The following is a 15,162-nucleotide window of genomic DNA, read 5'->3' as shown; positions in this document are numbered from 1 at the left end:
CGAGTCTACTTAATCCAGTTGATTGGGTCCTTAATCCAGTTGATTGGGTCCTTAATCCACTTATATGCATTACGAGTTTCAAGTAATTTTTCCAGGATGGGAGCAGAGGATGGGTAGGGGTGCCTATGATGACCCAAGGACAATTCAAGCAAGCTGAAATGCTTGGAAAGGGATGCGTTGGTGTTGGAGGTCGGAAAGTGATAGGGATCTTGGGAGAAGTTGAGATAGCTCTGGTGCTGTAATAGGCTTTGAGAGTATGCACTGCTTTGAGAAGTGCACTATCCTTCACTCAATCTATTCTCACCCACATGTGAGCTGGCGTAAACATCACTGGTATAGGTGTGAGAATGCTGGAACTGGGTTAGTGGTGCAGGACAGGCTTGCTGGAGCTTGGAGGCTGCACATCGTGTACATACATCTACGGGTTTTTGGTTTTACTTGGCATGGGTAAGTTGGAAAAGGCTACAACAGAGGAAGATATGGAAGGGTGGAGTACGGAAGGACAACAGTAGGTGTATGTAGGTGCTGGTTTTGGACGATGGTTTTTGGTTTTTATAGAGGGAAGGGGTGGTCTTGGTAGAACATGCAGGGGTAGAAATGGGTGAGGTGGGTTGGAGTGCAAAAGAAAACATCACTTTTTGGAGTCTGCTGCAGATGAGAATTTATACAAGCACTTTGGTGTTTGCTGTTTTTGCTGCAGTTGTGATTTTAAATTTTCGGGGTACTTGCTGTTTTCTTTACTGCTAATGAGGTATCCTTAGGATTTTTTTTTAAAGGTTAGATCATAAGCTAAGAGCACCCTTCTCATGATTGCATGGAGGATGGGTCTAGTGGGTTTGTGAGCTCAATCCTGCTGCTATGTTTCTTTTCTGCAGGGTTTATCTTGTATCTATCGCTGCAGGTATAGCCTCTTTATGGCTGCTCAGCGGTATAATCAGTTTGTGGTTTGTAAACGGGTTGGGATACCCCTAAAGTATCCCTCTTAATTTAATTCATTCATTGCTGATCAAAAAAAAAATCTGCTATAAAATGGTCCAACCTGCCCTGCATCACTAGGTCTGCATTAACCCAGCACCTGCAAAGTTGGCTGCGTCACACCAGAACAGCACCTCACAGGCCCCTCAAGATAGAACTGCTTCACCATGATCAATAGATTGATCTCTGTTACACTTCCAAACTGCAGCCTCGTCTCGTCATCCTCGTCATATACACTTCGTACTTCCACGTAAATTCTAAAGGATACTTGCAACTCTTAGATTGTAGTATTAGTGAAGAGAATTCAGTGTTTCACCAGACTTTAAACTGTTATCTGCAGCTTGATCATGGATAAAAGTACTCCACCACATCCACGAGTACAAGAAATTAAATAATTTCTGTAGGATAAGCCTCATAGGATGCTTCAAACAAGGAAAGATAATCTCTTGGGGGAATCTTGTAGCTTAACGAAAAACTTGGTGTACCAACACCTACAATCATGCATTTCAATCTTTCAAAAGAATATACCTTCTTAGTCCCTTGTCACCCACTCACGTAAACTCTCAGCAGTGGTACTAGCTTTCCTGAATAATTAAAAACTCCATTCCATTCTAGCAGCAACAATCGAGCTTCCTCAGAAGATAGTTCTTCTGAATTGCTACCCCACACCAACAGCTCCTGCATCACCCACCTTCCACCGCTTCCTACTTGAATTCTCGCCTCTGCACCCTTTGCAAGTTTCTCATCCTAAGCTGAATCTGCTCATCATCTCTCTACTCACCATAGCCTAACCTCTGAGTAAATGGACCTGCATCGGGATTTTTCCACTACAGGCACCAGACCAGAGCACCAGCATATACCTCATACTTCTCCTCCAGCAACTTTCGTTTTCTGCACCCTGCACATCTGCACTTCCCCTATTTTTTTACTCCGTCTCAGATACAAGTTCAGAATTGAAAGCATAACAAGTCCTTCTGCTACCCTGGAGACCCTTTGACCGCCATCTGACACTCAATCTTCTAATGCATATAAGTGGGTTCAGGACCCAATCCACAAAAGAATAATTGAAAGTGTGCACCCTATGCTTCATCCACAACCACAACTTGAGTTGTGCCATCTAGAATATTTCTTCCGCATCTACTACCCCTTGTTTAAATACTATAGAGTTCCTTTTCTCCCAAATACACTCACAATAGCTGCCCAGACACCTTTCCATACCAGATTTTGGTTACTACTAGCCTGAATCAAATGGAAATTCTCAAAGTGAGTCTTTAAAACATTGTGTTGGACAAATAAGATACCAATCCATTTGAAGCACACCGACCATATCCACTGAGCATATTTGCATTGTAAGAAAAGATGTTGATAGGATTCATCCTTAGCCTGACATAATGCACACAAAATTGTGTTCATCGTCACCCCTCTCCTGCTCAAACACAATGTTGTTGGCATTCTACCCAGAAGAACCCTCCATGTTGTGATCATCATATTGGGGAGTGCTTTAACCTTCCATGGGAACTTGAAAAGATCGTGATGAGGCCCTCTAACATGCTTAGCTAGACATTCATACGCTGAATACACAGACAACACCCCTGATACTTCACTCCCCCACACCCGGCGATCCTTCTCTTCCCTATTCATAATGGCCCTAGATATATACATTACCAGATCTGCTTCCATCATGGATTCCCACTCAAACCTGACACGTCTCCACCTTAAACTCCACCACCATACAGATTCTTCCCATACACCTACCTCTTCCACCTTTTGACCCTGATTTAAAGACAGTGAGAACAACCTAGGGTATAAAGTTTTGAGGTTGATATTGCCAACCCACACATCCTCCCAAAATCTAGCTTTGTCTCTACTTCCTAGTTTCCAACCTAATTCTTCTTGAAACCAGCCAAAACCTCCTCCCTCCCTACATACTTTAGATAAGTCTCTCCACCACCAGGATTGGTATTTCACTTGTGTTTGGGAACTTTCTAAGTCCAACCCATACTTCGAGACCAGTAACTCCTTCCACCTCCCTTTCTCTTAAGATAAAAGGCACCATATCCATTTAGCCAGAAGAGCATAATTAAACTTTCGAATATCTCTGCAACCCAGGCCACCCTCCCCTTTCGGTTTACACACATTTTCCCAGCTTACCCATGATATCGACCTTTTCTCCTTCCTCCAACCCCATAGGAACCTCCTTTGTATAGTGATAATGCTTTTGCAGACAGATTTCGGTGTTTTGAAAAGGGAGAGTAGAAAAGAGGTACAACAGTGATAACAGACTTAACTAGGCATATTTTCCCTGCCATCGACAGGAATCTCCCTTTCCACACATTGAGTATAGCCTTTAGCTTGTTTAGAATAGACTCCCAAAACTGCTTCTTCCTTGGGTTTCCTCCCACTTCTAGGCCCAAATACTTAAAAGGTACTCCCATCTGAGCGCAATTCAGAGTTTTTGTGTAGCATGCAAGAGTGTTTCTATCAACATTGATGCCTACTAGCTTTGATTTATGGAAATTAGTCTTCAAGCCTGAAGCTAGCTCAAAACCCCTGAGAATTGACTTTATAGTCACCACATTATTGAATGACTTCTCACATAGGAAGAAAGAGTGTGTCATCAGCGAATTGCAACATACACAACTCGACCTCATTACTTCCAACCTTTACACCATTCAGAAAATTGACCTTTATAGCTTGTCTTACTAACCCAGCAAGGTCTTTGGCTACCACAATAAAGAGGAATGGGGCTAGAGGATTGCCCTGCCTCAATCCTCTCGTTGGTTTAAATTCCTCCGTAGAACTCCCATTAACCAACACTGAGACTGAAGCAAATTCCATACAACCTCGAATCCATTGTATCCATTTACTATGAAAACCCATCCTATCCAATGCATTCAATGTATACGCTGAAAAAGAAGGTAATTGTGGATGACAGAAGCAGTGTTGGCAAAGAAATCATATTAATGGTTTAGTTACTAAAACAACAACTGGATCACCTAGGAGGGGCTCGCTTGTTGGGTTAGTTGCAGAGGCTGAAGTGGAGAAATTGCTGTTATGTGCAGGAGAAAAGAGTGTCAAGTGATGAGCTCGAATGGAGGAGTTACTCCTGGCCATACTGGAACCTGACAAAGATGCTGTTAATTTGTTAGCATCTGCTTCAATGCTACTCCACTGCAGGTGTTTCTGATGGCAGATGTGGCAGCAGCTATCCAAGGCCAAATCAGGAAGTTTGTCTTTAAAGTAGCGTTAAGGAGAGAGATAGTTACAGAGAGTCACATGGTGTTATGGCTGGAAAGGAAATCACCCACATCAAACTTTCAAATACAAATTTGTTTTAGTTTTCATCTGTCAGCTCTGGAAACCAGGTTTATTCCCAAAAAATCAGCACTATTTTCACTGGGTGTTGGTTAGGTTGTGTCCTGGTCTTTGGTGTTTTTTCTTAGCAGTTGCAGGTTTGCACCACTTCTAGGATGCTATCTGATGCTTTGTTGCTCTGTAGTTCACCTCTGGTTTTGGGGGCTGTATGTGTTGCTGGATTTTCTGGTTTTGGGAGTTGGAGGAATGTGTATCTCTGCCTATGCTGGAAGCCGTGGAGGATCCTTTGTGTTAAAAGGTTTTTTGCAGTGATGGAGGAATGAATCGTCTAGTGAAGTAGACATCTACATAACTCTTTTCAATTACAACATTGATTATAAAGTAAAGCTACTATGGAAAAGCTTAAAGCTGAGGAGAGTCAGCATCCACAAGGTCAAGGTGTAGTCTCTGAAATGCAAGTCTGTCATCTTTTATGCACGTAATCTGCAGAAGTTTTCAAACCAGCATTTCGGTCTGCATGAACTAGAGAGAAATCAAGTAAAGATGGGAAGATATTGGGATTTGTATGGACTTAAGTGGCCAATAATAGTGGTTGATAGATGCAGCTGGGTGGGTCATTATCCGGTTATATATGGCCACTTAAGAAGGGTGCAGGGGTGGGGTAGAGTTATGTGGGTATAAGTAGGAGGTGGGTGGGTGCAAGCAAGTATTACAATTCTGAAACCAATGGAACAATCAAGGTATTAGGTGCCAATCACAGGAATATTTGGCAAAGATCCTAGGGGCTAATACAATGCATAAGTATTATGCAGCCGGTGTGTTTGGTTTAGGCCCTGCAACCAGTTCCTAATGCATATTTATGCAGCAACCTTGACAGTGTATTGAATGTTTTTATTATGTGGTTGTTGGTTTTTTGTATAAGGGTTGACACACCTGAAGTGTCCCTCTTAATTTAATTTTATTCTTTGTTGATAAAAAAAAAAATCATGCCTGATCCAGATATTGATGCCTACATGAAGGTAAAAAAGAGTCCATCACTTGTAAGGAATGTGTTTTTCTCATTTCACTTGCATCCCTAAGTCTTTTTTATATTGTTGATTATTAAGAGCCGTTCATACCAAAGAAAAAAGTATGACTGCTTAGCTGTTACTGAGGCTCGGACATGCCTCTCAAAATTATTTCATCACCAAATTGGTTGCACCTCCAAGCTTTTGGGCCATGCCAAAAATTAGGGCACCAACTCTAAGAGTTGCCATCTCAATTAGTTATAGGTGAATCATCAGTTTCTTTTTTTACATACAGATGTTAACTGGTTGTCCTTCTGACTCTTAATACTCAGGCTGTAGCAACGGAAGGCCAGAAAACAACTTTGATAACAGATTACGTCCTAAGGGTATAAAATCCATTCTTTCTAACGCTTCTCCAATCACCGTGATCCACTCATTACAATATTTTCTTTTAATATCTAACTTGTATTTGCAGATTTTAGGACTGGAGACATGTGCTGATACAGTTGTAGGAAATACAATGTTAAGGGCATCTCTGGTGGACAAAAGAAACGCCATACAACAGGTAAAACAAAACTTCTTTCAGTCACCAAAAGTACTACTAAGTTTACACCACTCAATCAAATGAATGTATGCGAGAAATAATATCATTATAAACTTGTTAATTTAGGAGAGATGCTGGTTGGACCAGCTAAGGCTCTATTCATGGATGAAATATCTACTGGTTTGGATAGCTCAACAACCTTCCAAATTGTGAATTCACTCAAGCAATGTGTTCACATTCTCAAAGGAACAACAGTCATCTCACTCCTGCAGCCAGCGCCCCAGACTAACAATCTTTTTTATGACATTACTCTACTCTCTGATAGTCATATACTGTACCAGGGTCCCCGCGAATATGTGCTTCAATTTTTCCAATCAATGGGTTTTCAACGTCCTGAGAGGAAAGGTGTGGCAGACTTTTTGCAAGAAGTAAGTGTCCATGTGTATTGTCTCAAAGATGTAATTTGTCTGCACCGGTATAAGAGAGTTTTATAAATTTAGTTGTGACCATTGATTATTATATGCTATAGGTAACATCAAGGAATGACCAGGAACAGTACTGGGCACACAAAGATCAACCTTATAGATTTGTCAGAGCGAAAGAATTCTCCGAGGCACTCAAGTCATTTCATGTTGGGAGAAGCCTTCGTGAAGAACTTGATAGTGAATTTGACAGGTCTAAGAGTCACCCAGCTGCTTTGAATACCAAAAAGTTTGGAGTGGGCAAATGGGAACTGTTAAAAGCTTGCTTATCAAGTGAATATTTACTTATGAAGCGCAACTCATTTGTTTACATCTTCCGGTTGAGCCAAGTAGGTTTGAAAATTAGAATGCTTCATTTAATTGTCATGTCATATAATGCTATTATTGTCTTACTTACTCATAGCTTGTCCCTCCATTTACCTTGCTGTAATGGCATTTATTGCCATGACCATCTTCCTCCGGACTAAGATGTGCAGAGACTCTGTGACCGATGGCGGGATATATGTCGGTGCATTGTTCTTTGGCCTTGCTGTGATTATGTTCAATGGACTTGCTGAACTTCCCATGGTCGTTTTAAAGCTTCCTGTTTTCTACAAGCAAAGGGATAATCTGTTTTTTCCTTCATGGGCATATGCTCTGCCTGCATGGATCCTAAAAATCCCTATGACTTTTGTAGAAGTTGCCGTTTGGCTATTCCTAACCTACTATGTCATTGGATTTGATCCAAATATTGGAAGGTAAATACAACTTTGTGTTTATACATATTCAACAACCATGCTCGTTGATCTTTCTAGTCATATTTTCTACTTTACCCTGAAAATAAAAAATAACATTCATTTTCTGTCTACATAATGCAGATCTTTTAGTGGTGAACCAGATGGCTTCCGCATTATTCCGATTTCTTGCAGGAGTAGGGAGGGAATTGAATGCAGCTTTAACACTTGGGTCATTTACAGTGACCTTCCTTTTTCCTACGAGTGGTTTTATTCTATCAAAAGGTACCGTTGATACAAAATAGACCAATCCCATGCTTTCCATTATGTTCTACACGAACAATGCACCTTTGTCCTCTTTATGGTTCCAGACAACATAAAAAAAAGTGGTGGTTATGGGGCTTCTGGATATCACCTAAGATGTATGGACAGAATGCTATGGTAAATAACGAGTTCCTTGCGGAGAGATGGAGATATGTAAGTTTAAATAATATATACCTGTATGTCTTCTTTATTATATAAATAATATGATATGTGAACATAATTTTTTATGATAGGTTCTACCTAACTCTTCGGAGCCTCTTGGAGTCGAAGTTTTGAAATCACGGGGATTCTTCATCCAATCATATTGGATTTGGATAGGCGTTGTGGTTTTGATTGGATATACATTACTTTTCAACTTTGGCTACATCCTTTCTCTTACGTATATGAGCAGTGAGGGTCTTCAGCTTAAACATTACCATATAAGGTAAATCTACCTATTAATTTGATAAAATTGATTTTGCAGCACCTGAGAAGCGACATGCTTTTATATCCGAAGAACCTGAAAACAATGAGCAAAATGGTGGTAGTAATAAAGGTACTTCGTCTCTTAAGAACGGATAACATAGTCAACTCTATATTTCTAATAGTTCATTACCGATTCACATTACATTTAATTGATAACGCTGGAACTATTTCATAGTGAGAAATGACGAAAGTATATGTGGAAATACATCTTCTCATGCTTTTCCCTCTAGCTATAGAGGAATGGTTCTTCCTTTTGAACCACATTCTATCACCTTTGATGACGTAACATATGCTGTGGACATGCCACAGGTAATGTAGAAACAAAATTAAACCATTTGAAAACACATGCATATATTGTGAATTAAAAATTATCAAATACTTGCAGGAAATGAGGAACCAAGGAGTTGTTGAGAATAATTTGGTTCTTTTGAAGTGTGTCAGTGGATCCTTCAGGCCAGGTGTTGGGTGTCACCGGAGCAGGCAAGACAACTCTGATGGATGTACTTGCTGGTAGAAAAACTGCAGGATATGTTTTAGGGAACATCACAATCTCTGGGTATCAGAAAAAGCAAGAAACATTTGCAAGAATTTCAGTATACTGTGAGCAAAACGACATCCACTCTCCTAATGTTACTGTGTATGAATCCTTGCTTTATTCAGCATGGCTCAGATTGTCCCCAGACATCAATGCTCAAACTAGAAAGGTTGGTATCTAAATTTGATGCCTTTTACTGTCATTCATGCTAATTCATTGTAGTTTAACAAAGGCTGCCAACTAGTTTGAAAACTTGAGGTTGCCATGAAGTAACCATTTCAGTAATTCTGCATTCTCGTATAATGTGAATTATTCAAGTAATCTGGTACTTACCTTTTCTGGATTCAGTTGTGACTAGCCCATACTTAGAGTTTGCAAGCACATTTTCACAGTAATTTGTAAGCGCAAAAACTAGAATACCATTCATGATTGGAATTATTAAGTTATAAGTAACAAAGGAAACAATATTATTAGTGTTAAACAATAAAAAAATCACTTTGATGTTTGACGTTGATTTATGATTGTAGATGTTCATTGAGGAAGTCATGGAACTGGTGGAATTGAAACCACTAAGGCATGTATTCATGGATGAACCAACTTCTGGACTAGATGCAAGAGCAGCAACTATTGTCATGAGGACGGTTAGGAACACTGTAGACACTGAAAGAACAGTTGTTTGTACCATCCATCAGCCTATCATAGACATATTTGAATCATTTGATGAGGTGAAACAAAATCAGTGTAGCAAATTTATTCTGCTTTCTGTAACCAAGTTTCTAACCCTTTTGTCATGACAAAATACCAAGGCGTTATGTCGGGTTACGTAATTGCTGTTTGGTGTAAAGGTGGACTGGTTGGCTGGTTGGACTACTATAATTCGTATGTGTTGGGGGGGTCGGTGAAGGAATGAAGGTTTCAATTGGAGAGGGTGTGATTAGAAGGGTGTCGTGGGGAGCAGCTTGGGAAACTGGTGAAGAGTGTTAGGATTTTTTAGGTGTTGCTGTGCTGTTCTTTGGAGTGCAGTTGGGTGTTGGGTGCTGTTATTTTATTGGTTCTGTCATTTGGTTCTTTTATAAGTGCTGGTTTGGGTTTGGCATTCCCTTTTGTAGGTTTAGGTTTTTGGTTATACTTTCTTTTGTGGAAGTGTAACTTTGTGGCTGTGGTACACGGGTTGGGATACCCCTTAAGTATCCCTTAATTTTATTCATTTATTGCTGATGAAAAAAACATAAAAAAAATATAGGTATTTCCAGTTGTATAGTGTAATAAAACTACAAACTCGAAAGTAATCTGATAGAGCACTTAAAGGTCTAAAAGTGCTATATTGTTCTGTTTATTATTAGAATTATTTTCAGTTCAGAAGTAAAATGGTTGCTGATAGATGGTCTTTGTCATTTGTCATTTGTCATTTGTCTCAGGAGAACTAAAACACTTGTTAAAGAATTGAGTTTTCCATCTTATGGTTCGAAAGATCTTTATTTTCCTTCACAATACTTAACTTCCTTTTTCACCCAATATGGCTTGCTTATGGAAACAACATTGGACTTACTGCGCAATTCTCAATGCACTACTCTAAGATTTCTATTCTCCGCTATTGTAGCCGTTTTTCTAAGATTTCTATTCTCCGCTATTGTAACTGTTTTGCTTGGAAGCATGTTTTGGAACCTTGGCTCCAAAATCTAATATTAAACAAGAAACTTTGACATGTCAATCTCATTTGTTTTGTTGCGACTATTTCATCAAACATAAAACTTCCACATCAATTATTACCGTGAAAAGCAACAAGATCTTTTCAATGTCATGGGCTCCATGTATATTGCTGTTCTCCTTCTTAGTATGAAGAATTCTATTGCAGTGCAGCCAGTAGTTGCTGTTGAGCGGACAGTCTTTTACAGGGAGAGAGCAGCTGGAATGTATTCAGCTTTTCCATATGCTTTTGCCCAGGCAAGCAATTCCACTTTCTAAATACATGTCTTTTATTTGAGTTTTATTTGATCCTAAATCATAATCTTCACAACACTATATAGAAAATAAAGGAAAAATATGTGATCTCAATCACTGATGAAAAGCAAACTGTTAATATTATGTATACATGCATAAAAATCATGAATGTGTTGGAAATTTATTCATTAAATTTTTCGTCAACAACCAGGATTAGTTAATCTCTAAACTCTAAAGAAAGTAAATCCAAAGGTAATTGATAATTTGTCTGTCTTAGTAATTAAGGTGATTATCACCCGGATTTGAAATTATTACTTCTGTTTACTTCATTAAGAGTAAATAATTTACTTCTGCATTCCTTCTTTCTAATCTATATTTCTGTTGCAGGTTCTGATTGAGCTCCCATATGTGCTTGGACAAGCTGTAGTCTATAGTATGATAATTTATGCAATGATTGGTTATGAGTGCACTGTAGCTAAATTTTTGTGGTGCCTATTCTTCATGTACTTTACCTTCCTGTACTTCACCTACTATGGAATGATGGCAGTGGCATTGACCCCTAACCAACACATCTCCAGTATAGTTTCTTCAGGATTTTATGCAGTGTGGAATATCTTCTCAGGATTCATAATCCCACGGCCTGTAAGTTTCATCTTCCTTTCATATTTATTGCACAATAGATTCATACTCTCCAAGCATGGAAGGTAGCAAATTTATGAGAATATTCCTTTTTGGCATGGTCTACCAGAGGATCCCAGTATGGTGGAGGTGGTACAGTTGGGCAAATCCAATTTCTTGGAGTTTGTATGGATTGGTGGCTTCACAGTATGGAGATATAAAGCAAAGCATTGAATCCAGTGATGGGACAACAACAGTGGAAGGCTTTGTGAGAAGCTACTTTGGTTTCAAGCATGATTTTCTTGGAGTGGTTGCAGCTGTGATGGTTGCATTCACAGTAGTTTTTGCATTGGTCTTTGCTATATCAGTGAAAATGTTTAATTTTCAGCGGCGTTAGAAAACCATTCAAGTATTTCGTACAGAAATGTTCAACGTAACATTTGTAAGAAAATATCTTCATACTGACGAATATATTTTTCTATTTATCAATTAAGTATATCATAGTCCGATTATAAATTTGGCCTCTCTTAATTGTTTAAATAGTTTCCTAGAAATCACAGTTGATTACGAAAAGGACGAAAGAAAGGGAAAGAAAAAAAAAACTTCATTAATATCACAGTAAAGTTGTTTTTTTAGCAAAGAATAAATGAATTAAAAGGGACACTTGAGATGTGTCCCAACCCTTTTACAGAAAACACATACAAGCCTACCACCTAACTTACACACCAAGAACATTACAATCAAACCAAAGTATAAGCTAATGCTTCCTAACATTTAAATCAAACAGCCGCATACACTGCATAGAAAACTGAGAAGAAACCAAGCACAAGCAGAGCACACCCCACAAAAAACTTCCCTTCTTAAAACTCCAGGGGTACTGCTGCAATATGACAGACCCTGCTGGAACACACTGCTGCATTATGCAGCAACCACTCACAAATATAAGAGTAAGCTAGGAGAAATAATTCTCACTATTCTCACACAATTTCTATATAGTAACTTTAATCTTCATTCAATGTAAATTTACATGAGCCAAGCACCTCTGTAAACGAAAATTGATTGTAGACGAAAATTGAGAAAGGTTAGCATGAGCATTAGACGATGTACTCTGTTCACACCTTGTCTAACAACGTAAAGTTGTAAGACCAAGTTTCACACAAATTTGATACTTGGATTTATTGTGTTACCAAGAAGAATTCCAAGAATCATGATTGTCATTTTTGGATACTGGAAAATGCATTGAACACTAAGAAGTATTATAATGAAAAGGCAGACGTCTTCCCCTGTTTTTCAAACCATTATTGTGATATCTATCTTGTTGATGATTTGAATAATACCACGAACTTGAAAAGGTATGGGCTTGCAGAAGAATTTGATTAGCGAGGCAATGTTTCCCAAACCTTTCTTCTTGAGCAAGAAAAAGGGATTCAAAATCAACAGAATACGGATCCAGGCAGGATGTGATGGACATAATGAAATGATCATTCTCATCAGGTAAACCATAAAGGATAACCTCTATATGATCTTCAGTAGTGATGGGAGCTCCAACAATTGTCAGAGTATCAACCGTCTTCTTGATATCAAGAAGATAAGTATTAATATTATGATCTCTCTTCGATGTGTGTAGGTGAAGTTTCAGTTTTTGGCTATGGTTTGATAGGCATAATACGTTCTCAGGCGTGTTCAAATTTGCACAAAAGTTTCAAGACCCACCATCTTGGTGAGAAATGGAGTTGACATTGAAGTAAGAAGCCAAGAAATGATAAGTTGGTCTTATTGCTCATAGCGCAAAAAATCAGGATTGATATTATTTGCTTGAGAATCTTCAAAAGTCTTGAATTTTGAAGGAACCGTTGAATTATCCAAGAAATGTGTAAGTTGAAGGCCGTGAATGGTGGCAAGAACCTACTACTGCCAGATGATAAAATTATCATCATTGAGCTTGAGATTGATAGGCATGGTGAAGGTACGCGGAGCAAATGTCGAAGACGAAAAAATGTTAGAGTTGAGCGTTGTAGGTGAAGAAGTCATTACTGGCTCTTGATACAATGAAAGAGAACATAGGTGACAAAGATAATAAAATATAAACTTATCATTGATTAATGTAACTTTACAAAGGAAGAGCAAGGCCAAATGTATAGGTAGGAGAAGACAAGACCGTCTAATATAGATAGGGAAGAGATTGTCTATTACATATTAGACGAGAACAGTCTAGTACATATCAGACAAGGTTAGGAGGAGGATACAAGTTTTTGTGTGGTACACCGTCGCTAAGAGGAAGTTTCATCGCATACAACTCAATTTTAATTTTATTTTTAATTTTAATTTTACAACCTCCCTTACACCCTTAGTTCATCAAAAATTGTTGGGCGAGGTATTTTAATAATTAAGGAGGGGTTAGTTAGAACAAGAAATTGACGAGCATAACAAGTAAAGTATGCCTTTATAAGTGTAGTAATTTTTAGTTGACGGATAATTTATATCTAATATTCTTGTTCATTTTTCTTTCTTGTTGTGTTGCATATAAAATATAATTAATGGTAAGACACGAATATGACATGTGTATAATTAAGGTGGATATGCTTTAGTATAGGGATGATACACTCTTTTCCTCTAAAGGTAGTACCCAAAATGTGGTAATGATAAAATCAATTTTGAACTGTTTTAAGTTTTAGGGGTGTCTCAACTTTAAGAATTCCTCAGTTCATAACATACTATGTAAAACAACACAGCTCAAAATTCTTAAACTATTAATGAAACCCCACTACCCTTACATACCCAAAAATTATAAAGGTCCTGCAGAAAAATCAGCACTAGCAGTATGTTGAAAAACAAAGCTATTTAGTGGTGAAGAACTAAAAAACAGAACACCATTGCCTCCTGCATCCTATATGGCATCAACTTCTATAAAACTGAGTTGCTACTATGGACCAAATACTGCCCATTTGGTATATTCCTCATTCTTTTGCCTAACAAAACAATATTATTCTGACTACCACTTTCTATCCTGCCTTTGGCTGCTTCCAATTGGAAAAAAGCATTGCCTCAGCGGTTGGTGCAGATGAATAGCTCGTCTCTGGGCCTTGGTATCCATGCATTAGGGGTTACTGGAGTTTTAAAGGATAAAGAATGCATAATAGAAACTCCATTTTAACCCAAGAAATACATCAGACTCCGATGATTTATTACCACAAGTACACTGCGTTGTCAGAAGTAATAATGTGTATCAGAAGTAACAATGTGTATCTGAGGACTAATATTAAATAAAAAAACAATTGAATAATAAAAGTGAGTTGAAAATGGTTGTGTTCGCAATAATTAACTATGTGCATTAAATAAATAAAGAGTAGGACTCTCACCTAATACGAATTTCAACTAACTATAGTAAGTGTTCTTTGAGATATCACTATGATATTTCAGTACGTAGCTTGGACTTTGTATGGGTTGGTGACATCACAATATCGAGTTTTGGTGTTTTAAACAAATAAAAGGAGAGAATTGATGAGAAAAGGACACTACAAGCAATCCTAGACTTCAAGAAATTCAAATTTGGCATAATCCTTTTTTATTATGCTAAAACTATATTTAATATTTAATTAATGAAAATTAATTGTGCAACTATTTCTAGACTACTTTACACTTTTTAATTTATACAACTTCATGATAAATTAAGAAAATCTGAAATACAAATTAAAAAACTAATCTATATTTTAATCTGTAAAAAAAATTTTATCAATAAAAAATTAAATAAATTAATAAAAAATATTTTAAGGATGTCTCAAATCATATATATAAGTATCAAGAAATTCTTATGAACGACATAGACTTCTTAAGTATAAATTCTATTCTTACAATGAAAAACCCCTGTCACCAACTCATAAAAGCATAGCTTAAAAAAACATCGATTTGGCACACAAAAAATTCTACATAAAGTTCTGTTTCATCTCATAAAAATATATATTTATTCTCCATTTTATTTTAAAACTATATCTCCTAAACTAAATAGATAATTTGGTGATTATATATTATCATAATTTACTCTTACATCTAACTTTTGTAAGTTTTTTATAATATTATAAATAAAGAAAGATAAAATTACACCTCAAATTAAATATACATAATAATAATAATAATTTATATATATCACTACAAGAAAATAATTAAGTATAAATAATTTTTAGAAAAAAATTAATTATTACATTAACTAAATTAAATATTATTTTAAAACATAAAAAAAAATTAT

General features: G+C 37.3%; 1 pseudogene across 1 annotated transcript; it reads left to right on the top strand.

Moving 5' to 3' along the window:
- The first annotated feature begins 5,972 nt into the window (after nt 1-5,972).
- On the top strand, nt 5,973-11,316 carry LOC137816061 (pleiotropic drug resistance protein 1-like; annotated as a pseudogene). The gene is made up of 12 exons (XR_016516837.1): nt 5,973-6,269; nt 6,371-7,074; nt 7,181-7,321; nt 7,410-7,513; nt 7,594-7,750; nt 7,824-8,134; nt 8,211-8,529; nt 8,888-9,153; nt 9,384-9,475; nt 10,216-10,304; nt 10,689-10,943; nt 11,050-11,316. The product of XR_016516837.1 is annotated as a pleiotropic drug resistance protein 1-like (transcript).
- The last annotated feature ends 3,846 nt before the right edge of the window (nt 11,317-15,162 follow it).

The sequence above is a fragment of the Phaseolus vulgaris genome, chromosome 1, assembly GCF_051622355.1.
Source record: "Phaseolus vulgaris cultivar YP4 chromosome 1, ASM5162235v1, whole genome shotgun sequence".
Classification (NCBI taxonomy): Eukaryota; Viridiplantae; Streptophyta; class Magnoliopsida; order Fabales; family Fabaceae; genus Phaseolus; species Phaseolus vulgaris.
Note: the sequence above shows the minus strand (reverse complement) of the source record. Positions and strands in the feature narration are given on the sequence as shown.